This window comes from Leguminivora glycinivorella, chromosome 2 (assembly GCF_023078275.1).
Source record: "Leguminivora glycinivorella isolate SPB_JAAS2020 chromosome 2, LegGlyc_1.1, whole genome shotgun sequence".
NCBI lineage: Eukaryota > Metazoa > Arthropoda > Insecta > Lepidoptera > Tortricidae > Leguminivora > Leguminivora glycinivorella.
Genome location: NC_062972.1, coordinates 27,071,592 through 27,096,967, shown reverse-complemented (window position 1 = coordinate 27,096,967; position 25,376 = coordinate 27,071,592). Strand labels below are relative to the sequence as shown.

The 25,376-nt window shown below is 36.0% G+C and overlaps 1 protein-coding gene across 3 annotated transcripts in view; it reads left to right on the top strand.

The window, feature by feature from the left end:
- Positions 1 to 25,376, top strand: part of LOC125236468 — a 47,043-nt gene continuing 21,667 nt past the window's right edge. For 2 of the 3 annotated variants that reach the window (XM_048143291.1, XM_048143305.1), the window contains exon 1: positions 24,941 to 25,077. The gene's annotated coding sequence lies outside the window, so the exon portion shown is untranslated. Of the gene's footprint in view, positions 209 to 24,940; positions 25,078 to 25,376 lie in introns of those variants that run through there. The other variant, XM_048143299.1, reaches the window with a different exon arrangement.

Below are 25,376 nucleotides of genomic sequence, written 5' to 3'. Positions count from 1 at the left end.
GAGGCGTTTTTAATCCAAAATATCAGTCGCGCGCAAAATATTCGCATGTAAAAGAACGTCTTCGTCGTTCCAAATTAAAAAAAAAAATATATAATTGCGTTTTAATCAATCGTTACAACGGAACGTTTTTGGTGTTCAAAATTCAAAAAAGTGTTTTGTTTTGGAAGTGTTGGTGATTCGTTTGTTTCGAATTGGATTGTACAAACAGGTAAATTATTATTGATAATGGTTATGCTTTGGTGTTATTAGGTTAATGAACATGTACGTTATGTGATTATATGTGGCATCTAGAATGTTAGAGAAACTAGAACGATTCGATTGACTGTTAAGTGTCTTCGCAGAAATAGTAATCGTGTTGAAGTTTTTCTTAGAATTTTACTTTCAATTAACTGTTGACTATCCTATTGTACTCACTACACTTTTTTAAATTATAGTTAGACTCTTAATCTGAACTACACATACCTATCAGCTTAGGATAGGCTGAAAATATTGCAATAAGGCTCTAGCTAAGTTAATAAAAAAAGAAACAACACAAAACAGAGCAGCTTGGCGCGAAAAGTGGCATATCCCGAGTTCCCGACCCTAATACTAAATAATAAAAGGCAAAAAAAAACTTACAAGGCTCTAGAGCAAGGCTAAGCGTGGTCCGCGCTTATTCTGCAGCATGTTTGGTTTGATGGCAGTGATTGAGTATGGGCCTTTTAGGCTTAAAACTAGATGGCGCTGTTTCGCCGCCTGGAAGTGACCAAAATCATATTTTCTCCAATTATTTTTGCGTGTTTTTATTAGAGTTCCGTAGTCAACTAGGAACCCTTATAGTTTCGCCATGTCTGTCTGTCTGTCCGTCCGTCCGTCCGTCCGTCCGCGGATAATCTCAATGACCGTTAGCACTAGAAAGCTGAAATTTGGTACCAAAATGGATATCAATCACGCCGACAAAGTGGTAAAATAAAAAGTGGAAAAAAATGTTTTGTTAGGGCACCCCCCCTACATGTAAAGTGGGGACAGATTTTTTTTTCATTCCAACCCTAACGTGTGATATATTGTTGGATAGGTATTAAAAATGCATAACGGTTTACTGAAATCGCTTTTTGATAATACATAATATTAATATTTTCGGAAATAATCGCTCCTAAAGGAAAAAAAAGTGTGTCCCCCCCCTCTAACTTTTGAACCATATGTTTAAAAAATATGAAAAAAAATCACAAAAGTAGAACTAAAGACTTTCTAGGAAAATTGTTTTCAACTTGATTGGTTTAGTAGTTTTTGAGAAAAATACGGAAAACTACGGAACCCTACACTGAGCGTGGCCCGACACGCTCTTGGCCGGTTTTTTTCTATAAGAACAAATGACATGCTTCTTTATTTTTATATCACGTCAATACACATTTTGAAAATAATAAATATGTATGCATCATCAATGTAGTTATAAAAATATTTAATAGATGGCGCTAAAAATGGAGGTACTCGTACGATTCATAGTATGAAGATTGTAAATCCTATATAAATAATCCTTGTCGAGAAGCATTTTTTCTTGAAGGGGTTTGGATAAAATTAATAAAGACAATGCTTGTAGCAAGTATTTATATCTGTGTGTAGTCAATAGTCATAAGTATGCTGTACGCGGAAGAACCGCGAGCACCTTTCACCGGCTTTCCGTATCTTTTGAAATCGTCGCGAGCGTCAAAAGTTCAAAACAAAACATTACAATCTGGATCAACGGGCCGATTTTTGAGTCTCACGCGTTCGAATTCAGAAAATTGTCACTGAAAAGAATAAGCAGGTCACCGTATTATAGGGACAAAATCCCGTATGCGAGATTCAAAAATCGCCCTCCTGGAGCCATTGAACTTTGCCGTAATATAGGTATAATGTTTTAAGCGGGTTACTCACGTATTATGTACTCTTGAAAAAGATCCTCGGAAATGGAACGAACCATGTCGAGCCGAGCGTTATATCGACATAATACGTGAGTTACCCGCGTAAAATATATATTTTTTAATATGTCTGAGTCTCGCGGGAGTCTAAGAGTTAAAATAACAAAAATATAATTATGAATAACTACATACTTACTTTACTTGCCAGAACGAAAGAAAGGTAGAGGCCGCCCGCCTGCAACCTGGTGGTCAAATATAAAGAGAGACCTTAGGAAAGCCCAATTGCCAGAACCGACAACCCAGGACAGACTATCCTGGCGCCTTAGAGTGAGGAGACCCGACCCCAAATAACGGCACCAGGGTTGGACAAAGAAGAAGAAGAAGAAGACATACTTTTTTTTATGTATTTACTTTTATAAGGGTATATATGGATGGTTATTTCATTTGAATAATCTTAGAAAGTAGCCCGTGTGAATGCCAATCCTAAATAAGTGGACAGGTGTTTACTAAATTTTAACAAAAAATTAAAGGTTAAACTATAATTGCCTGATAAGACAAAAAACAACATGTGTATGTGTGGGTCTCGCTCACGAGGTGGCTGTGACCACTGTGACCAGTTGTGGGTAGAGATGGGTAATGGTGGGTAAATAGGTACCGGGTAAATACCCGGTATTTACCCAAAGTACCCAGTAAAAACCCATAAATACCCGATTGGGTGGGTAAAAACTATTACGAACTAAATTTTAAATAAAATTATATTTCCTTCACTTATCTTTTCATCACGTTATATTTTATTATTAAATGGTTATTTTTGAAGCGAATGGTGATTTTCTAAGCGACACGAATGATATTTTTATTATAAAAACCATATAGGATGACTACTTATATATATAGGATGATTCCATATAGGATGATTAGAAACTTAGTTTACACTGATATTATTGTAGTAATAGAAGACTATCTATTGAAAAATGTACAGAACAATCATAAAAAGTCGGATATCAAACAAAATACCGCTCATTAGACCACCTGGTATTAAAACAGCACTTATATTGTAAAAAAATTCTCTTCATCTTATCAAACAGCTGCGTTGAACCTCATGGTATTTAAAATTGACACCTATTGTTGTTGGATCGTCTACTTCTAGCATACCTAGCAGCCAATCAGAAGGCGGGTAGCTAGGATTCTCTTAACTTGAAAAAAAAATCTCTAGGATCCCGCAAGAGAGGTCAGTTGCTATTTGTCATCTGACTTGCACACAACTACTTGCTCCCGTTTTACTTAATGTGTTATATACATCACGTCGTACTTCGACACTTGTTTTGTTTATGGACTTTGAAGTAGTTTTTCTGTGAATTAAGCTAACGTTATCTTTTGGACTTATATGGATATTTGCCACTTGCCAGTGAAATCGATCTTGGATCAGCGGTACAAGTAAGTAAAATTTTATTGTTTTTATCAAACCATGCGCCTATTTTTTACTGTATGGTTTTTTTCGTGATACTTAATTTCTTGATTAGGTATGTTTCAATTACCTATATCATAAACAATTTCTTTATTTCATAAATGACATTTATCAAAATAAATATATTAATAAATTATTATTTATTAGGTAAGTACAAATACTTACCTAATAAATAATAATTTAAACACTATCAACTGTTTGTTTTACTGTTCCTGTTCTATTCTACTTATCCGGCTTGTAGTCTAAGTCTTCTTTATTACACTATCATCTAACTTTGGCCAGCACCTGGAGACTAAATTTCAATTAAGTAAGAATTCAGATAGTATTTTTACTTCATTTGAATCAAAGAATGTTATACGAAGTAAATCATAACGAAAACCTTAATTCAAATACGTTTTACATTCTAAAAAGTTTTTACCCACTCATTCGGGTGTAAAAGGGTAAATACGGGTGGATTGGGTAATAAAAACCCGGTAAATACCCGGTATTTACCCGCGGGTTTTTACCCACTACCCATCTCTAGTTGTGGGAGGTACTATAACATATAAAAACTTAATTTATTCTATACAATTATCTAATTAATATAATTAGGCGACAAATAAATAAACTTTTTAACAAAAAATAAAACCGCCTTCAAAAATAAGCGCGTTACAAAACACGGAGAAACTAAAAAGCCAAAAATAATAAACCTTTCAATTCAGATTTCTTATCGTATTGCAATAAGCTAAACATCCAAATTATAAACAAATCAATTATTTTTGTAGTCGGTACCAGACCTATTCGTCGCCTTGCTATTGCCTGTTTGCCCCACCCAACCATACACAGGCTGGTACCGACTCCAAAAATAATTGATTTGTTTATAATTTGGATGTTTAGCTTATTGCAATACGATAAGAAATCTGAATTGAAAGGTTTATTATTGGGTTGGTAAGAAAGTAATGAGCGAATCATAACCAATATTGTAATTTTTATTTAATTTATTATTTTAATCATTTATCAAAAATATAACGGCCTTCGTTATCTACTACTTGTCTCCATCGTTCTGGTAAAGAATGAATAGCATCGGCGAAGAAGTTCTTAGGTTTAGATTCAAAAAACTCAGCTATGTAGTGTCGTAGATGGGCTTGATCATCGAACTTTTTTTCATTCAAGGCATTGCTTAGCGATCTGAATAATGCGTAATCCGTAGGTGCCAAGTCTGGAGAGTACGGTGGATGAGGTATCACTTTCCAACCTAGCTCCAATAGCTTTAGCCGAGTCACTTTTTCAATGTGTGGGCGAGCATTGTCGTGTAAGAAAAAAACTTTAGCATGCTGTGGACGATTCTGACAGATTTTTTGGTTTAAATTTTCAAGCTGATTACAGTATACTGATGCGGTAACAGTCATTCCACTTGGTAGGAGTTCCCAGTGAATAATACCAGGAATATCCCACCAAACGGACAGCATAACTTTTTTCGGGTGAGGCTCTGTTTTTGGTGCCTCTATTCCTTTTTCGTTTGGAGCTAGCCACTGACGTTTGCGTGTGTGATTTATATATAAGACCCATTTTTCATCTCCAGTGATAAGATGGTCCAACCAGTTGAATGTGCGGCGAAAAGACAGAAGTTGTGTGCAGATATCGGCACGGTGGTTTAGTTGATCTCTATCAAGAGTATCAAGTTCGTGCGGTATCCAAACACTGTATTTGTAGTTTTTTCCCAACTCGTGTAAATGTGTTTCTATGGTGACATGAGAGCAGCCTAACTCGGTAGCAAGAGTACGACTCGTTAGCCTCGGATCTCCTTCAATTAAGGTTATTAATTTGGCTACATCAATCTTCACCGGTCGACCAGACTTAGGTTGATTTGATAATGAAAAGTCGCCACTACGAAACCGCTGGAACCATCGTTTCGCCGTGGCCTCAGACACAACTTCAGGAGCAACACGCTGACATATATTACGCACTGCTTCGGCGGCTGAATGGCCAGACTGAAATTCATATAGTAAGCAATGCCTTACATGCACTTTTAATTCGTCCATTTTCTTCCTTATATTAGCTCGGCGACAGCTAGTGAATGACTGACGAGAAACTGTGCGACTCGCCCTTTATATACTTTCGACCATAGAAGATTCTAGAACTCTCTCAAAAATTTTATGTGGAATTCAATCGATCGCTCATTACTTTCTTACCAACCCAATATTTTTGGCTTTTTAGTTTCTCCGTGTTTTGTAACGCGCTTATTTTTGAAGGCGGTTTTATTTTTTGTTAAAAAGTTTATTTATTTGTTGATTTTTAGTGGTTCCTAGTGATATTATATGTATCAGTCTGAATACATGTACAGTAGTGAAAGAATTATCCTTTAACTCCTAACCATTGAGGAGTTGACCTTCCATCATCAGCTCAGCCACATAAAATTATTACCATCAGACGTAAATACTGGTGTACCTTTGAAAAATAGACTAAAAACATTACATGTGCCTATAACATTTGAAGAGTTCCCTCGATTTCTCCAGGATCCCATCATCAGACCCTGACTTGGTGTCAATGGGACCATCTCGGGGTTATAAGGTAAACGTCCCAATGAATGACACTATTAGGAGGAATTTGAGACATTTTCTATGAAAACTACTTATTATGTCACCCGTACAGATTACTGGCGTATGCAGATTTATGAACCAATCCTTCCTTTATGTCAGTGAAACATTACATTGCATAATAGTAATAACATTTCTTTATAATTTCAGTTTCCCTTGAGACCTGAAATTGTACCAATGGATAACACGCGAAAACTCGTATGTCCCAATATATGACTATGGAAAAAAAAATAGGCTGTCCTAATGTATGACAGTGTGAAACGGTAATTCCGTAATTATTAGCTGCTGTAGCAACAGCTATCACTCTCGATACTTCGTCTAATGCCTTTAATACGTCATCTAAACTATATTTTTAGAGTTTGGAGGCATTTTTACTTTTATTTATCTATATCTGTAACTAGTGTATGACACTATACTTTAGACCTAATTTTATTTTTACAAGGTATAACATACGTATGTTATACTTCCTTAATTTATTGTCAAAATAAAAACTTGTGAAATTACATTTTGTGCCAATGAATGACACGGGTGTCATACACTAGTAAAATCTAAAAATTTGTTCCAGTGAATGACATGTCTTTAAAATACTAAAGTAAGGAAAATAAGCTAATTTCAATTTACTAAATCAATTGTTTAATGTATCACCTAACAGTTTATAATGATGTTTTACCAGAAACTTCAAAATCCTGGTTTTTATTTCCTCTTTTCAAAAGCAGTTTCTTAACAGATTTAGTAAAAATTACGACGCACAACCAGCTAGATGCACCTCCTTGCAAAAACTACCCCACAGAATAAAAATTACTAAACTTATCATTCACAAATTCTAAACAAAATTCATAGATAACGCTGACGATCGATTAAGTCCTGTATCTTGTTCATACTGTTAACCGTTTTCTTATTTTTTTAAATAAACTGTGAAATAGTCATACATTGGGTCAGTGTCATCCATTGGGACGTTTACCTTACCGGTTCGATCAAAAAAAAAATTTTGAAAATCGGTCCACGATTCTCGGAGATATCGAGTAACATACATACAAAAAAAAAAAAAAAACATTCAGTCGAATTGAGAACCTCCTCCTTTTTTGAAGTCGGTTAAAAAGTGTCCAAAATTTCCTACCGAACCTCTCCACTATCACTTCAGACACGACATCACATGTGACAAGTCATCGAATGATGAAGGTGATATCGAAGGCAATTAATCAGGACCGTTTAGCGGCGCGCGCGCAGGGTAGCCAAATGCACAACCGCCTACGATATTTATTATCGATATCTCTCTATCATTTTTCCATATTGGCACGACAGAGACAAATCGCGTTTTGGATGAGCGTCTAGCGTCAACGATTGTCATTTCGGCTAGGCCGGTTGACCGATCGCGTGCGCATGTGACTGCACGGCATGTCACATGACGAGGAAACAGTCGGCAACAAACGTTTACATCATGTACCTTATATTTTTGTAATATGGTGTATAATGTGAGCATGTGTCTGATGTTCGGACCGTGTAGTTTGTTCTCGAATGTTTTGATGTATCGATAATGTTTTGTTGGTAGCACGTACTCCATTCTTGTTTTGACATAGTGTTATAAGGTATATTTGAGTAGTCTTTTGCGGTTTTTTTTAAAGACTAAGAAGACCTTACTGCAAAGGCATGGGATTCACTGACGGCTGAGGGTGTTGTTATTTATTTGTTTCGTAATTGTAGTTTAGTTTAATATGTAAGTAGATGGGGGTATACTCATCACACACACCTGTTTTTGCTATTTTAGAGCCCATTATTCGCCAACAAACTGTCCACAGTTAAGTTTTCTTTTGTAAAAAAAAGAATTTAAAAGAAAAGTACGTGGTGGTAAATACACTCCCTTATATTGTATATTTGGGTTTTTAATGAAATAAAATCGTTGACTCATTACTCTTTTCAAGTCTTCTTCAAGCTCATTTTATATATTTTTGATTAAAATAATATGTAAAGCTCTCTTAAATTATTGAAACTACTGATTAATACCGTGATTGCGAATTGTCTTCTAGAGATTGTACTACAACTACTTGCCCTATAATGTCGTTCTCCAACTTTACCCCATAGATTATCCTTTGTTCGGACAAAAGACACAAAATTGTCGTCAACTACTCTCAAGCTTTAAAGGATAGTTTTTCTGAAGACAGATGATGTAAACACGTCACTGACGTCACAGATGTGATTACCGGCACGAATGTAGCCGTCACGTCCGCTGGGTGATTGAAATTAATGTGTCAAGTACCCATCCTTATATTAAATGTGGTAGGTAGGTACTTGAAGAACAAGCAGACACACATTCTAATTGATCGGCAGTTAAAATGTAGGTCTACTGACCTTACTTGAAAATTAAGGAAATCTAAAAACGTGGTGCCGATGTTGAACTTTAAAATGAATATTGATATGTATTTTCGAGTACCTCGGGCGCTCTTATATATATCATGTCGAGTGTACCTTATTCTGATAACGTTTAGCTGTGCATCCTCGTACTCTGATGTGGGTGGAAAACAAACTGTTGACGGTTTGTGTAACGCCGTGCCTGTTTAGCATGTGCATCTTTTACATCTACTTACTCTTTTTTTCTTGACTGGAATTTAAAATTAATCATTTCTAAATCTTGTCTTATCTAAGCTACCATTATCCTATTTCCTATCAATAATAAAATGCTGATAACCCAGTGGTTTCGAAGAGCCTTGTATACCGAAGGCAAACAGTCCATTATTGTAATTACCATATTATCCTTCTTAAAGTATTTTCTCATTACCTGATTGACTACTTGACAGCATAAATATCTATTGCCGTGGGTATTGCTTCCGGAAGTTCCGTGTCATCTACCAACATTGTTAACCGAGACAATTTTTAGTATTTTTACTTATCAAGGAACTAGGTTATTGTTATGTTTCGGAAATTTGAAAAACGCGTACTGAGTACAGTCACCAGCATAAATATGTGATGATTTTTATGCCTTGTCACATTAACGTCTTGTTTGAAATGTACGAAATTGTCAAACGATTCAGAGCGACAAGGTACACAGATCATCACTTATTTATACCGGTGACTGTACTGAGCCAAACCTCTCGGACACAACAGCACAACTTGCGTCGTATACTAAAATTCACGCTAGACTTATGGACCTATGGACTCGCGCGCGAGACCGCAAACTTTGCTCGACCTCTTGTTAATTTATGTTCTTGGACACATCCTTAATGAAATGTAAAGGGTAGGTACACAGAGTGGATCCTCTTGCTCGTATCATGAGACGGTACCTACGTAGAGGCAGCACCCGTCAGCAAGGTATCATGATTGTCGCGAGAGTATTATGTCGCCGCGAGATAGACTACCCGTCCTTATGTCATTAATACACTCGCGGCGACATACTCTCGCGGCCATCATGTGCTAGGCCTACAGGGTTTAGGTAGATACTATTGCGATGCCGGAATCTGAAAATGATTAATACCTATTAAAAATGGGTTTAGCAAATCGAGGTCGTCGATCTCATTTTCTCTAAATTACTCTCTTAGAGTCTAAAGCAACCAACATTTAGAGAAAATGAGAACAATAATTCAATGTAATTTCATGGCTTGGTTAAAATAAATTAAGAATAACAAATAGACTTCACGAAATTGAAAGACAATTAGGTACTGTAACTAATAGGCGTAAATCTAGCTCGGCCAAATCCGCTTTTTTGTCTCATAAAGAATACAATGTTGTTACAAGAAATCCGCCAAAGGAATAAAAAAACATAGATAACTCGTGTAAAGCTGTGTTAAACTAAAATGGTTATAAAGGTAATTATATTCCTATTGATAGGTACCTCGTAGTCCTCGTACATTATTTTCTAACACTTTTATATCACGAAATATATGATAATCATATTTGCTTCATGAATAGGCATACCGATCTGGTTTCTATTGTGATGCTAATGTAACCTTCAGCTCAGTCATATGTGTGGTCATATGACATGCTGCTCCTAAAATACTTTCCACAATGACATTACTCAGATGGATTAACAAGTACTTAAAATAAAAACACAGTCAGCAGATGGCTTATGGAGATGCGACACACAGAATGATAAATAAATAAAATAAAATATAATTTATTTCAGACCTTGAGCCCATATTAATAAACAAATTAAATCAAAATGAAAACAAAATTAAATTAAAAATAAATTAAAATGTCAACTGAATTATATTATGTTAGATTTACACTTGTCCATATTATGGGCTATATATATGTCAAGAGTTTTGAATGATTCGCGGTTATTTTCATTAGACTTATATTGACCGGGATATAGATCGTGATTACCCTTTTGATTTTTGTAGAGCTCCCGATATTTCGACACAGTTGCATGCAGTGATCACGGAAAACTGACGAAGGCGGTTGGATGTCAAAGTTGCGTAGACAGCGCGCGATCTATCCTCCTTCGCGCGTCGGCTGCGGCAAAAATCAAAAAGGTAATCACGGTCTATATCCAGGTCAGTAAAAGTCTAATATATATATGTCACTACTTTCTGGATCCGTCTCAAACCATAAACACGAGAAGAAAAGTTGAAGTTGTTTCACACCTTCGTAGACACTAGACGCCTATACATAGGTGTTTACAGTGTTTACACTGATTGATGACAATTATTACTATATGTGTAAATGTCGAACAAGCTAACGGGAAAATGATTTTTTTTTTTAAACAAATCATCAGCTGTAATAGACCTTGTGGTTTACGTAAGCTATAAAAAAATATTTTATATCATTCGAATAACTTGTGTCGCTTAACTTCAAAACTGGGTATGTAAATCCATTCTGCTATAAGGTTGATTATCTTTCAGATCATATTGTATTTTTTATATATTCAAACTTAAAGCAGAATGGATTTGCCAAGGTTTGAAGTTAAGCGACGCACTTATTGTTAGACATAAATCTTATATTGTCTAACAAAACTTTAATATCCCTACAAGTAACAACTTAAAACTTCATTGTCTACCTAATAAAAGAATACATAGTTTACATACACGGTGTTTTTTTGTTTTCCGTTAAATTTGACACGCAGTTAGGTTAATCATCAGGAACCGAATGTATATCGCTTTTTGTAAAACTCGAAATTTTTTTTTTCTTTTCCATACATAATAAATGGATTAATTAGTGTGAGAGGACTTTAATCATAACATTTAAGTCATTGTCAAGTGTTTGACGGCACATGTCAAAACAAATAACATTAGGAAGTGGTAAGGGATGCCACACACGTGTTCACGTTCAGTAATTTTCTTTTTTAATAATTCGATAACAGTAAGAGTTAAGAGGCTAGTTTCTTAGAGAAATTGATTGTATTTGAACTAAAGAATTTTCCCTTAAAGTCAACGGAATTCAATACTAAGCAAAATCAATAATTTTGAAAAACCCCACGACGGAGACCTCATTTCAAAAGAATAAAATTAAAACCTACCTAAGAACATGCACCAATCAACCACAAACCCATTACTGAAGACCTCATCAAAATTGGTTTAGGAGTTTAGGAGATAATCGGTAACATTCCTTTGCACAAACAAACACACAATTTCTCACCCTAAACGCATGTACATTCTCCGTGCCGTAGCGCGTCGTGGGTAAAAAAACAGGGTGTATATACTGTGTAATAGATACATCAATCATTACCAAGGCCAGAATATAAATGAGTTTCTTCTAGAGCTGTAAATATCCAATTAAGATAAACTCATACAAAGTGAACCATTTACGTGTATGAGAACTGCCGCTGAGATCGGTATCGCGCATTAACCTAGTATAGTTCGAGTATTTATACCATAAATGATACCAATTACATGCATTTGGATCATTTATAATTGCTTAGGACTAAGTTTCTAGAGTACCTTCAAAACTGGTAAGTAATTTTTTGTGGTTTAGTTTTGTATTACAACTTGATTACAACCCTTAGCAGGAGGTAGGGCATAGCGAATGATATTCCGCTTTGTGTGGTAGGGCACAGCACAGCGGATATCATCTCGCTCGAATCTAGAGCAGAGCCCAACTGGGGAAGTACCTCCGCCTTACAGAAGACCGCAGCCAAATAGCACTAGACCCTACTCATAGTGTTGTGTTCCTGCCGGTGAGTAAGGCTGCCAGAGCTCAACGAGGGTGCGGTGTGCTGATGACGGGAGGACTTACGGAACTAACTTGTTCCGTCTATTGTCCTTTGAGTCGTCGGCAACCCGAACCCTCCTTGGAACTTGTGCACTCCTTTTTGCTGTGTACTTAACACAGCAAAAGGGAGTGTACAAGTTTCTAATGGGGTGGCAACGCGCATGTGACACTGTTTGAGTTGCAGGCGTCCATAGGTTACGGTGACCGCTTTACATCAGGCGGACCGTATACTTGTTTGCCACCGACGTAGTATAAAAAAAACCCCCATTAACTTATCGGCGATTGACCCAACTCCAACCTCATGGAAGACAGAGACCTAAGCTTGTTTTACTCTAAGGTACAGCGGGGCAAATCTCGACTGGGGGGCAATTGTAACTGATCCTTTTTTCCATTATTACAATAATTATGATGTTGAGTTTTACATGTAAGGTACAGCGGGGCAAATCTCGACTGTAGGGCAATTATAACTAATCAATTTTTCCATTATTACATTATGATGTTGAGTTCTACATGTATACACTGAACACGCCTACCATATATAATCGGTGGACACTCTATTTAATAATGCACACATTGTAAAACATGGAAAAAATGGACCAGTTACATTTGCCCCAGTCGAGATTTGCCCCGCGGTACCTTACTAAAGATATAAAAGGTGTTGCTTTTTTTCTGGTTCCCAAAAGGAATTTGGTAATAAACGCTCATGATAGTCATGATAATATTGTACTGAGTGAGTGAATTGAGTAACATACCTCATTCAAAAAATTCAAAAAAATTCAAAATTATTGAACCACGAGCAAAGCGAGTGGTTCGAGAATAGAATCCTGAACTTGCGAGTTTTTTAACACACGAGAAGTAAAATACATTTGCACCCGAGTGTAACACAAAACTTTTCCCCTCACTACAGCGAGGAAACTACAACGCAAAAAATGCGTTTATTACTGCTTCCAGTAGTTCCACAGGTGGTAAATCATCTTTATTACTAGATTCACCTACTTTTATCAATTTTAAAGCAGTTAATTTTACTTTATTCAAGGTCAAATTACTTTACCCACTAGTGGATAAAATGCGTTTTTACCCGCTGGTATTAAAGGACAAAACACGTGTTTCCGAGCTAGTGAGGGGAAAATAATATTAAAGTACAATTAAGATCTTATATAAATAAAATAGGTAGGTACATGCTATTCTCAACTATGTTACATTACAATTTTCAAAGTAGATTTTTAGGTAGTTAGGTAATAATTTTTTTGTAAGTATCTGAAAGTAAATTTAAAACTAAATTTGAATGTACATTTGAAAGTAAATTTAGGTTAAGGTAAATTCAATATTAAACAGGGTGAACCAGGAATATAAAACAAATTATTATAATAAAGATAAAGACAGAGGATTGTCCATGCAAATACTCGCACATGCGAGTCGCACGACAAAGTAAGTATATTTATCACGTTTTAATTATTAGATTAACGAATATAAAATAAAATATTTTATACCATGCACGAAATCAAGCATCATATTAGTAATTATAAAGAAAAAACATGGACAATAGTCATTTCATCCTCATACTTCAGGAGGTTGGATATTTAGTTAACCTCTTGCCGCCCAATGTACAATCAAATGTACATTGGTCAGTTGTTTTATTGGGCATATTCTATTATATTTACGATCAAATGCAAAAGTATCTCCAAATGTGGTGTTACCACAGGTACAATATTTTGTGATGGTGTTGTAGAATTTTTAATGACATCACGGTCAATTTTACTTTATATCTTTCTCTATGACTTATTAAATATAAATAAACAAAAAAAACAATTATTACAACATATATATAAAAAAAAAGGTAGGAAGGATACCTAAAGGAACCCGTTCTGGGCCATGCCGGGTCCAAAGGTCCCCATCACGCTAGCAGCGTTACCCCGCTGTATGGCGATGGAGACCTGTTGGACAAGCCATGACTCAGAACGGGGATCTTTTGTTTTCTCCCTGAGGCGCTTTCTGATCTCTCGGAAGAGTTCACGCGCCTCCCTTCCCCAGGGCCCGGCTGTCTCAACCGCGAAGGGCACGAAGTCATAAGTGGCTTCCAAGGCAGAGTACTTCAGGCGTTTGTTTTTGGCGGCAGTCTCTGCTGCTGAGCCTGCCGTCTTAACTGTGTGTCTGATATGGGATGCAGCAAATGTACTCACACACGTTGCATCCCATATAAGACACCGCCCTCTCTACCAAGGAACCAGCGTCAGCCCGTCGGGACGTTTGCCATCGGTTCGAGACAAACCTGGTGGTGGTTCCATGAGGCACGGAACACTTACCGAGAGCATCGCACGACGAATTATTTCGTTTATCGAGTGGTGCCTGGGGAAACGACCGGCGCAACGTAGGCAGCTGAGTCCGTGGTGGCCGTTCTCCTTAACTGACGCCCCACAAATACATCGGTGAACATTGCACACCTTGCTCCCTAGCCTTAAGGTCACTGCGATTCTTAGGGAATCGTTGTCCAGCAGTGTCCCCAGTTGAGGAGAAGGCAAGGCATGCAGCCACGCACCCGACTCAGGCTTGGAAACCGCCTTGAGTCGCGCTAGATCGTATCCCGAGGCACCAGCCTGTAGGTTAGTTTGACGGAGCCTGCACAGGATATCGTCCCAGCCCCTCTGAACAGCCGGGTTTTCCGGCCGGTCGTTGGAAGGGCATAATGTGGCCCATTTGGCTAAAGCATCGGATGCGAATGGTATACAGGTATCGGTGCTATCTATAGCTAGTATACGTGAGACGAGATTAGCTGAACCGAATGCTGAGGCCAAAAAGGCCACCAGGCCGATATCCTGGACTCGACGGACACCTAGACCACCGTAACGCACGGGTAAACTTGCCTGAAGCCACTGATCTCCGCTCAAGCTTACGTTCAGCACTGATTCCAGGATGAGTTTTAGAGTGTCGTCGTGGAATTTTAACTTTCATGTAAACGAATAAAGTATAATTTCTTTTGTTTCTAAAATTTTTCGATCAAATAAAACTCAACTCAATTTCAAGTGCAACTAACGTGGTTAATCCATGGTACATTAACAATACCTATTTATCAATATTCAACCTATCTAATCCCCTACATATTTGTTTATAAGGGCACATTAGCACTTTATAAAATGTACCTAATAGTACTTAATTTATATCGACAAAACTGAAGGGTTTTAATTTACGAATATTTGTTATACACGTGTTATTAATCTACATCTCAGTTTTACATAATATTAAAATGTATGTCCATAACTTTTATACCTTCGACGATATAGGAAAGTTAATAGGATCAAAATAATTACAAATAAGTCGGCTAAGTACTTTAACAACAAGTTAATCGCTGTAATTTAACTGTTAAAACTTCAAATCACGTTACAAGATTTTACTTAGAATTTTAATTTTACCGTAAGTGGATATAGTTTGCACTTGTTTCATTAAAAAGAGATATAAATACCGAAGTATAACAAGGCTTATTAAGCTCAATTCTATTGAATTAAGGTTCAAGTTGGAGCGCATGTTACTAGAACTTAATCTAATAGGTACCTACTAAAAGTTTATCTACACATATTATAGTATGTATAAAGTGAATTAATGTATATGTCAGTGTCTGTCGACATATTATTTTAAAGTACCTAGATAATGTATGGTAAACGAAATCCTTTCTTAGTGCTCCTCTACATCTTACAAGGAACCTACGTGCCAAATTTTGGAATCTCTAAGACCAGCGCCAGCGGTTTTGGCTGTGCGTTGATATGTCAGTCAGTCAGTCGGTCAGTTTCTTCTTTTATATATTTAGAAGATCTTTTTTTTGGTGGTAATATTGTGTGTAACTAGGGATGTAAGAATACTGCAAACTTAAGTCTTTAAAGCGGCTCGACAAGCCGGTGCGATTTAATTTACTCTCATTGGATATATTTCATTTCCGCCCCACGTGCCACAATGTTTACCGTGTTTAACATATTTATGCGGATTGTATCCTCAGTATCGAGGGTCGTTACCCGAATGATCACAATTTTCCTTTATGAACTTCCTTTTGTCTGACGTCAGTTTCACAACATATTAAAACTGGCACTGGAAACGCGATCGAAAATGATGATGCAGTTTATCAGAGAATTTAGAGAGCAGTAGGCCTAGCACATGATTGCCGCGGGAGTATGTCGCCGCGAGATAGATCACACGTCTTCTTCTAACTGTATTAATGACATAAGGACGGGTAGTCTATCTCGCGGCGACATACTCCCGCGGCAATCATGTGCTAGGCCTACTGGGGATCGTTTTTTGAATTTCGAACGCACCAATTCGCCGTTCGAAAGTCTGTGGAAAAACGACGTAATGCTATTTTTGAAAAAGGACGGCTAGTAATTCTAAAACTAGTGGTAATGACCACTCGTTTTCGATTCTGTTAGTAGAATTTAAATCGCTAGTAGTGGAGATATTATTAAACGAATTTCACGAAATCGAACGGCCGAGGTTCAAAAATAGGCCCCCTGGGTACGTAGCCGAATGGCACAAACGCTCACGAAACGAAACGCTGTATAGATAGATATCTATCTCTATCGCTCTTGCGTATTGGTGAGACAGAGCTATACCTTTCGCGGCGTTTCGTTCCCGTTTCGCGTCGCAGAAATGCCATTCGGCTACGGCACCTGGTAATAAACTCTGGGCAATGACAATAAAAAAAATGGTTTTGTCATCGCCGTTGCGCTGTCATTTCCGTAGGAAACGAAATCCGCGCAAAGTCAAGGTGAAACCGTGTCCTCAATAAAGATCATTGCCAGTTGAGCGGCTGAGCATTAAATGGCCTGTCAGATTCTTTGCAATTTCAACCTTGATTTATTTGGATAAAGTTTAGTTTATGTTGCTTTTTTGGGATTTGTTATGCTGTTGTGCAAATGAATAAAATTGGTTACCTGTGATTTTAATAAGTAATAATTGACTTATGATTTTTGTTGAAACTTCAACCCTAATACGTTTAGATAAAGTATGTGTTAAATTGCTGAATATAGGTTATATAGGTGTTTTGGGGAAGATTAATTGGTATTCGCAAAGTTGACAAATCGCCTCGATTCAGTTAATCCAATATAAGTATTAATCTTAACATTTTGAAAGATCTTTGGAGATCAGGAGGTCAAGTTATAGTAGAAAGACTAATAGTCATGGTATATTGTATATAAATTATTTAGGTGAGATTATTACGGATAATTTTCATACAATCATAATATTATGCTTGGCTTTTATCGTTAATATCAAGATCTCGGTACGTTTAATTCGGTCGTAAAGACTTACGCGCATGTCCCTTGGCATAAATAAGTAGGTATTCAAGGGTAAAAATAACTAAGTACAAACTTATATGAAAGAAGCGTATATGCATTTAAAATTTCGGCAAAGCATTTACAACCCCTTTAGTGTTATGAGATCATTAAGGGGCCAACTGACTAACAGTTTGTCGGACGATAACTGTTTATCAGGTAGAAGTAACGCCGTGGCTTGCGTGGGCGACGGTCGCGCGATGGTCGCCGACGGCGATGCGACGCATACGAAATCAAACCTTATCGATATGGAAGTATGAGACGCGACGGCGACGGCCGCGCGACCGTCGCGCGTCGCCCACGCAAGACACGGCGTAAAATGTTATAGCGCCGAATAAGTCCGTTTTCAGATCGGATCGGATACCGATATCGTACCTTTATGCATTGCACGTTTTGTATCTATGTCTATTGTCTAAGTTTACTGTGTGTATACGATTATACAATGAACGATTGAATGAAGCAACCGGCATGGGAATAGCGGAGGCCATCGCACCGTCTTTGACGTATTTCGATAGTCGCTCTTGTCGATTATTAGTCCGTTTTCACATTATCCGATCCAATATCGGATGTCGGAAGGATTTCAATGGAAAAAAATCCAAGATGGCGCCTGTAATGTATTGGGATATCGGTCTTACATCTGATATCGGATCGGATAACGTGAAAACGCATTTAGGGCGCTCATACACTCCAAATAAAATTACATGGAACTACTACGATTAGAAATATCAATGTCTAAAAAAGCCGTTATTCCTTCTTACATTGCACGTTCGTTCCATGTTAAGTTTGACATGTTAGATCGATATTAAGTAAGACTGTGTGCTTCTAAGTGAATAGTGATTGATATGCTTTACGCAATTAACTGCCCTCATCAATCCTAGACAAGTTTGGTTTAAAGACGACTAACTATGATATTCAAACTACGATAAATAACAGACTATGTTGACATGCACCAGAGACAATCTAGATGAACGCATTGAATGAATGATTGAATGAAGCAACCGGCATGGGAGTAGCGGAGGCCGTCGCACCGTATCGGACGAGTTTCGATACTCGCCCTTGTGTTGTGACCGATAGCAATCCGTGTATCGATTATTAGGACACTCATATACACTCCATCCATATAATATTCCATGGAACTACTACGATTAGAAATACCAATGTGTAAAAAAGCCGGTATTTGAGAACGGAAGACGCTGTATATAAATATATTATGTACTAGCTGTCTGTTAATATATTTTTTTATGAATACTTTTGCTGATTAAATTGTATCTCGTTTTTTTAATGCATGTTAATTATAAGATGTAATGTTTTGAAAAGAAGTGGCCCGCCGAGTTTCTTGCCGGTCCCATAGTGTGGATACCCCCCTCCAACTGAGGGGGGACTGAAATCTTCTCGAGGCTGAGGCGTAGGGTTAGAGCCGGCGTAGTTTTATTTGACGTTCATAAGCGCATTGTAATATGCCTACTTGGAAAATAAATATTTCATTTCATTTCATTTCATTAGCTTTTGCCCGCGGCTTCGCCTGCGTTAAATTTGGAAATTGTGGAATGCTCTATACAAACTTGCACCCCCCAGTTTAGAGAAGTGGGGGGTTAGAAACAGACAAAAAGTAGCCTATGTAATTTTCCATCTCTTAACCCCACTTAAAAAATCACGACAATTCGTCTCTCCGTTTTGACGTGAAGGATGGACAAACAAACAGGCACACACACTTTTCCATTTATTAGGGTTCCGTAGTCAACTAGGAACCCTTATAGTTTCGCCATGTCTGTCTGTCCGTCCGTCCGTCCGTCCGTCCGTCCGTCCGTCCGTCCGTCCGTCCGTCCGTCCGTCCGTCCGTCCGTCCGTCCGTCCGTCCGTCCGTCCGTCCGCGGATAATCTCAGTAACCGTAAGCACTAGAAAGCTGAAATTTGGTACCAATATGTATATCAATCACGCCAACAAAGTGCAGAAATAAAAAATGGAAAAAAATGTTTTATTAGGGTGCCCCCCCTACATGTAAAGTGGGGGCTGATATTTTTTTTCATTCCAACCCCAACGTGTGATATATTGTTGGATAGGTATTTAAAAATGAATAACGGTTTACTAAGATCGTTTTTTAATAATTTTAATATTTTCGGAAATAATCGCTCCTAAAGGAAAAAAAAGTGCGTCCCCCCCCCTCTAACTTTTGAACCATATGTTTAAAAAATATGAAAAAAATCACAAAAATAGAACTTTATAAAGACTTTCTAGGAAAATTGTTTCGAACTTGATAGGTTCAGTAGTTTTTGAGAAAAATACGAAAAACTACGGAACCCTACACTGAGCGTGGCCCGACACGCTCTTGGTCGGTTTTATAATATTAGTATGGATTTCTGCAGTTCTTGCTTCACGCTTTGCCCGTTCTTTATATGTTGTTTACGATTATGCAAGCTAGATCCGACCGGTGTGGCTCGAAGCGAATAGTGATTCTACCTGCCCCATCACACCTAGATATGTTTATTCGAGCATACTATGACAATAATATGTTTAAACTACGATTGATAACTATGTTGACATGCATGGCATGCCATGTTGACTAGAGACAAACTAGATGAACGCATTGAATGAAGCAACCGGCACACAGTGGATCGAAATGAATAAAAAATGGACATTCGCATTTTTTTCCAAAAATCCTATTTTAAAAAATGCTCTTCGGTTTAAAATGATATGAGAAATATAAAATGTTATATAAAATTTTTCAAAATGAGGCTTATTTTAAGCAGAAAAAATAAAATGTGTTTTTTTTGTATGAAACTGAAAAATAGGTATCTTATTGTAAGAAAACCGTAACCGATCCCGCTTTCAAACCTTTACAGTGTCATTGTCCTACTTTAGAACAGTAGAAAATAGTAAAAACCTTATCTGAGTAGGTGCCCGTTATTTTTTTGTAGTCCAATCAAAAGTCAGTAAATACAACATTTTTCTTAGTGCTTTATTTTTTTATTTTCATAAAAAAACGGTATATTCATGACAATTTAGTATAAAAATAAAATATATATGACATTTTGATACAGATAAATACAAGTTTTTACAAGGAAATGGTTAAAAATTACATTGAAATCGAAACATTTATTGCGATGTTTTTAGTAACTATGATAGTAACAAAAAGTTAAAATTTACTTGAAATCAACAATAACAATATAAGTTATAAAAAAAAATACATTGTATAGATCTATTTTATTCACCACCTTCTTCTACACTTTCAAACATTTCTATATTTTCAGTGTCATCAGTGCTTATGTTTTCTATTATTAATAATTCCAAAGCTTTAGAAGAGAGGGTCTTTTTAGTCGCTTTACTTAGTGGTGGCCTCAAAAAAGACAATCTTGGATCAGATGACACCAAAAAATTGTGCAATATGTCTTCGTTTGTTTTTGTTCGGCTACATTTTCTAGAATGATGCTCCCTCACATTGCGAAAATCTTTATTTCGTGCTTCTGATGCTTCTTCTGACATCTTTCCGATGGGCAGCATACCAAAATGTTCAATTTTGTCAGCCCCGTGAATCAATAGCTTGTGGACACTGGGTATATCCCCACTTAAACACTTACTCTGGGATTAACCCTTTATGGTAGATAAGTAACTAACGATAATGAATATGATCTGAGCAATTAGTATAAATGCTTAACTTGCATTATAGCGAGGTTGCTAATGTACCCATTACTTAATTACATATTATTGTAAAGGTTAGAATATCTAAGTTATAAATTAGTGAAACGATTTGAACGTTGATATTTCAACGACACATCATTATTTATGATTATGAGCATATTGTGAATGTGCTTACTAATCTCCATGTTTTGAAGTACAGAAGAAGGTGGTGAATAATAAAGATTTTTAAAATGCATTTTTTTATTTAATTATATCGTTATTGTTGATTTCAAGTATATTTTAGCTATTTGTTTACTGTCAATAAAAACACCGCAATAATTGTTTCTATTTCAATGCAATTTTCTTGTAAAAAATTGTATTTATCCTTAATAAAATGTCATATATATTTTGTTTTTATACTAAATTGTCATAAATACACCGTTTTTTTAATATAAATAAAAAAAATAAAGCACTAAGAAAAATGTTGTATTTACTGAATTTTGATTGGACTACAAAAAAAACGGGCACCTACTCAGATAAGGTTTTTACTATTTTCTACTGTTCTAAAGTAGGACAATGACATTGTAAAGGTTTGAAAGCGGGATCGGTTACGGTTTTCTTACAATAAGATACCTATTTTTCAGTTTCATACAAAAAAAACACATTTTATTTTTTTCTGCTTAAAATAAGCCTCATTTTGAAAAGTTTTATATAACATTTTTTATTTCTCATATCATTTTCAACCGAAGAGCATTTTTTAAAATAGGATTTTTGGAAAAAAATGCGAATGTCCATTTTTTATTCATTTCGATCCACTGTGCGGCATGGGAATAGCGGAGGCCGTCGCACCGTATCGGACGAGTTTCGATACTCGCCCTTGTGATCGATAGCAATCGGTGTATCAATTTATTAGGGTGTTCATACACTCAGTATTAGTTACGTACGGATGTAGTTTTTAAGTTTGAACATGTTAGTGTAAACTTACTGTCATTTTAGGTTACGTGTAATAGATGAGATTTTTTATAAAACGCGTTCCGGACTTTTTGTATCTTCTTGAATTCAGTTGATTCTAAGTACTTTGTGTTTAAATCACATTTAGAGTTTACCAGTTGACTGTCGCGAATGAGTTACATGTTTTTATTTTTTCATATTTTAAAAAGTTTTGTTCATAACTTATGAATCAAAAGTCAAATCTTATTAAGTAGGTGCCTACCGGAGCAAAATATTTTGTGTTTTACATAGTGACAGAGCCTAGATTTAAGTATGGAGTCCTAATTTTAAAATATGTAAATATATGGGTAAAACATGTAACTGAGTAAAAATTGCCTTGTAGTTTGTAGGTAATGCTTACTTAAGTAGGTACTTAAATTAAATACTTTGCCGTTAGCACACCTCGGACACTGGCGATCAAAATATAATATGAAAGAGACGCGTTCTTAGCACACAGTCTAAGCTCGTGTAAGGTCAGTGTGGGGAATACCGTCTATCCGGAAAGACCGTCTATTGACTATAACTTTTGTGTTTATATATCTACGCCTCTCACACCTCCGGAGGTATACCAGTTTTTCATCCTTAATCCATTGGTCTTCAATATATAGGTGAACGCGTACCAGGCTTGTATGAGTGAGATATGACAGGTCGGCTGTTCGCGTTTTTGACAGGCGGTAACTGTGAGGTAACCGAGAGCGGGTGGGTGGCACTTTCTGCGGGTAGAGGGAGTGGCCATACTGTACGATAGTACTCTTTATTATGCTGCGCCGTTAGTATGCGATCGGCCTAAAGTAACAGTTGAGCAACTATGAATCTATGATCGACAGTTACTTTACCAAAACAGATCTGGGACGATTTTATTCAACCGCTCATTGTATTCTATAACCTATTTTTTTGTACTTAGTTTCAATTTTGTTTGTTTAGGAAATTTTCCATTGTTTGATGGTGTTAAAAGATATACTTTGGCGCTTTCATCATATCAGTGTAATATTTCGTTCATAGATTTATCTAAGGCACATCTAAGGTATTTGAACATAAATGGAAATTGATTATTTATGATTGAATTTGTACTTATGAAATTAGCATGATGTGAATATTTACACTGTCTTACACACTTCTAACTTCTAACAAATGAAACATTTTTCTTACAAGAAAACAATAAAAACATGGGATAAATATGTAGAAGCAAACAATGGCGGACAAAATTCAAAAGAAGCGATATCTTTCATACATTTTTGAGTAATAACAAACAAACCTTTTTAAAACGAAAGTATGGTAATAAAGTAAGGAATAATAGGCGGATTATACCTACTATTTACAAGTGTAATATAAGATAACCGTTACATTCCATCATTGTCTAGAAATATAAATTTGGAACAGTAATCCATCAAGTAACTGATAAGAGATAATCCGTCACAGGTAATTGCCTTCTTGTGGCATTTTTGGACACCTTTTCAATATGATTAATGATTAATAATATAAAATACGTACACAAGTGCGAAAAGTAGCGATTACCTACGCAACGAGGCACTAAAATGACACACAGCCCAAGGGTGTTTTATAACTTTAAATAAATAAATACCCAAGTACCTGTTGAATATTATGTTACAGTAGAAAGTGCAACTTTCCTGCACTCGTGTAGAAAAGAGCACTAACCGTAAACCTATGTCTAAAATAAAACAAAAAAACATTATAAAACAAAAAAACATAATAGATGGCGCTGCATTCCAAAATCTTGACTGATAATTCTATACCATACTATTCAATATACTCCATGTTTTCCACTTTTCGCTTTTGTATCGTAATTAAAAATACTTGACTAATTATTCAACAGATTAACAACCAGACATTCTTCAAGACACCTGTCACCTTTACAATAGCAAAATTTATTTTATCATATTAATTACACACACTAATCATACCACGTGCGAAACATAATTGTAAAACGTTTTTTACTAACATAAAAACGAAACAAGTACCTAACTAAAGGCACCTGTTATTAATTTATTATATCTGGCACGACCATAATTTATTCCAATGATATAACCGATCACAAAAAAAAATTGTCAACTAAATAATAGATTGCAAAATATCAAGAGGGAAATCCCAAATAGTAGTATTGAGTAGTCATCGTTACTGTGGCGAGTATTGGCGTAGTAAGTAACGAGCGATTTGCTTAGGTACTTTTTTTTAAAGTTTGTCTATGTTAAGTTTTTTGTGGATGACTAGTAATAGAATAGATCAAAGTTTGAGTGTGTCATCCAAACAAACAAACAAACAAAGCATTTATTGCAAACATATTACAAACATATAACATGTGGGAGTAATATGACCCTGCAAGGGCGCAGCAATCTTACAATTACTTAATAGTAGGTGTATAAATAAATTACAAATTAGGTTTTATAAGTTATTAATAATACTTTTAGCTACTTAATTTTATCATAATAGGTATTAATTAAACATTCTGTCATCAATGTTAACATTGCCATAATCTATTGTTGAAAATTATATTCACACTACTTTGAGAATAATAGTATCACACAGTGTTATATAATATAAGTTTCTGTGTAATTAGGTCCCATAATTAAAGTTATTCTATAGTATCGCACAGTTGCGCTGTAACTCTGTAATTTTACAAAAACTTGACTGAATATTTTTTAGTAAATGTAATCAGCCTTCATTCTTTCATATGGTCACATGGTGGTTATTTCTCCTACATGATAATTTCCTGTTTTCATTTGGTGAGCTAAGATTAAACAAAAAACTAAATATTTATTTACTTGTGAAGTATTAGATCAAACACAACTCTAGCATTTGTCTAATTCTCTTTTTGTATTAAAAACAATACAATTGATAAACAGGACAATTTCAATGGTAGGGATAGGACAGGCCGCTCCCGCCTCTCGCTTGCGCCAATCTCATCAATACTCAATGAGTCACAAGACTTTGCAGTTGGATCTCAAACTTCGGTCAAGTCGCACAGACGAGTAGTAGTGACTTAGTCAAGTAAACAAACAATCAAGTTGAGTGAAAAATAAAGTGACCAATATTTTCAAAAGTGACAGTGTTTTGTTTTATTGTGAATTTAGTACCTGCATGTGAGGTAAGATTACGGTTACTTTTGGGTTTTGATTATGTTGTTAATATTTAATACAAATTAATAATTAATTAATTAGAACTATCATTAAGGCGATCGTCATATTTTTATAAGAAGAAACTCATTTACATTATTACCAAAATGATCCACGTGGGTACAATAATCAATCAGTGTGTTTGTTTACATCTACATAGTTTGTAATCTAGCTAAGATTATGCATGTACCCTAATTTTTGGTTAGAAATGTTTTTAAAATACCTACCGATTACATAAGTATAAGTATGTAGTAATAGGCATGTAAATTTT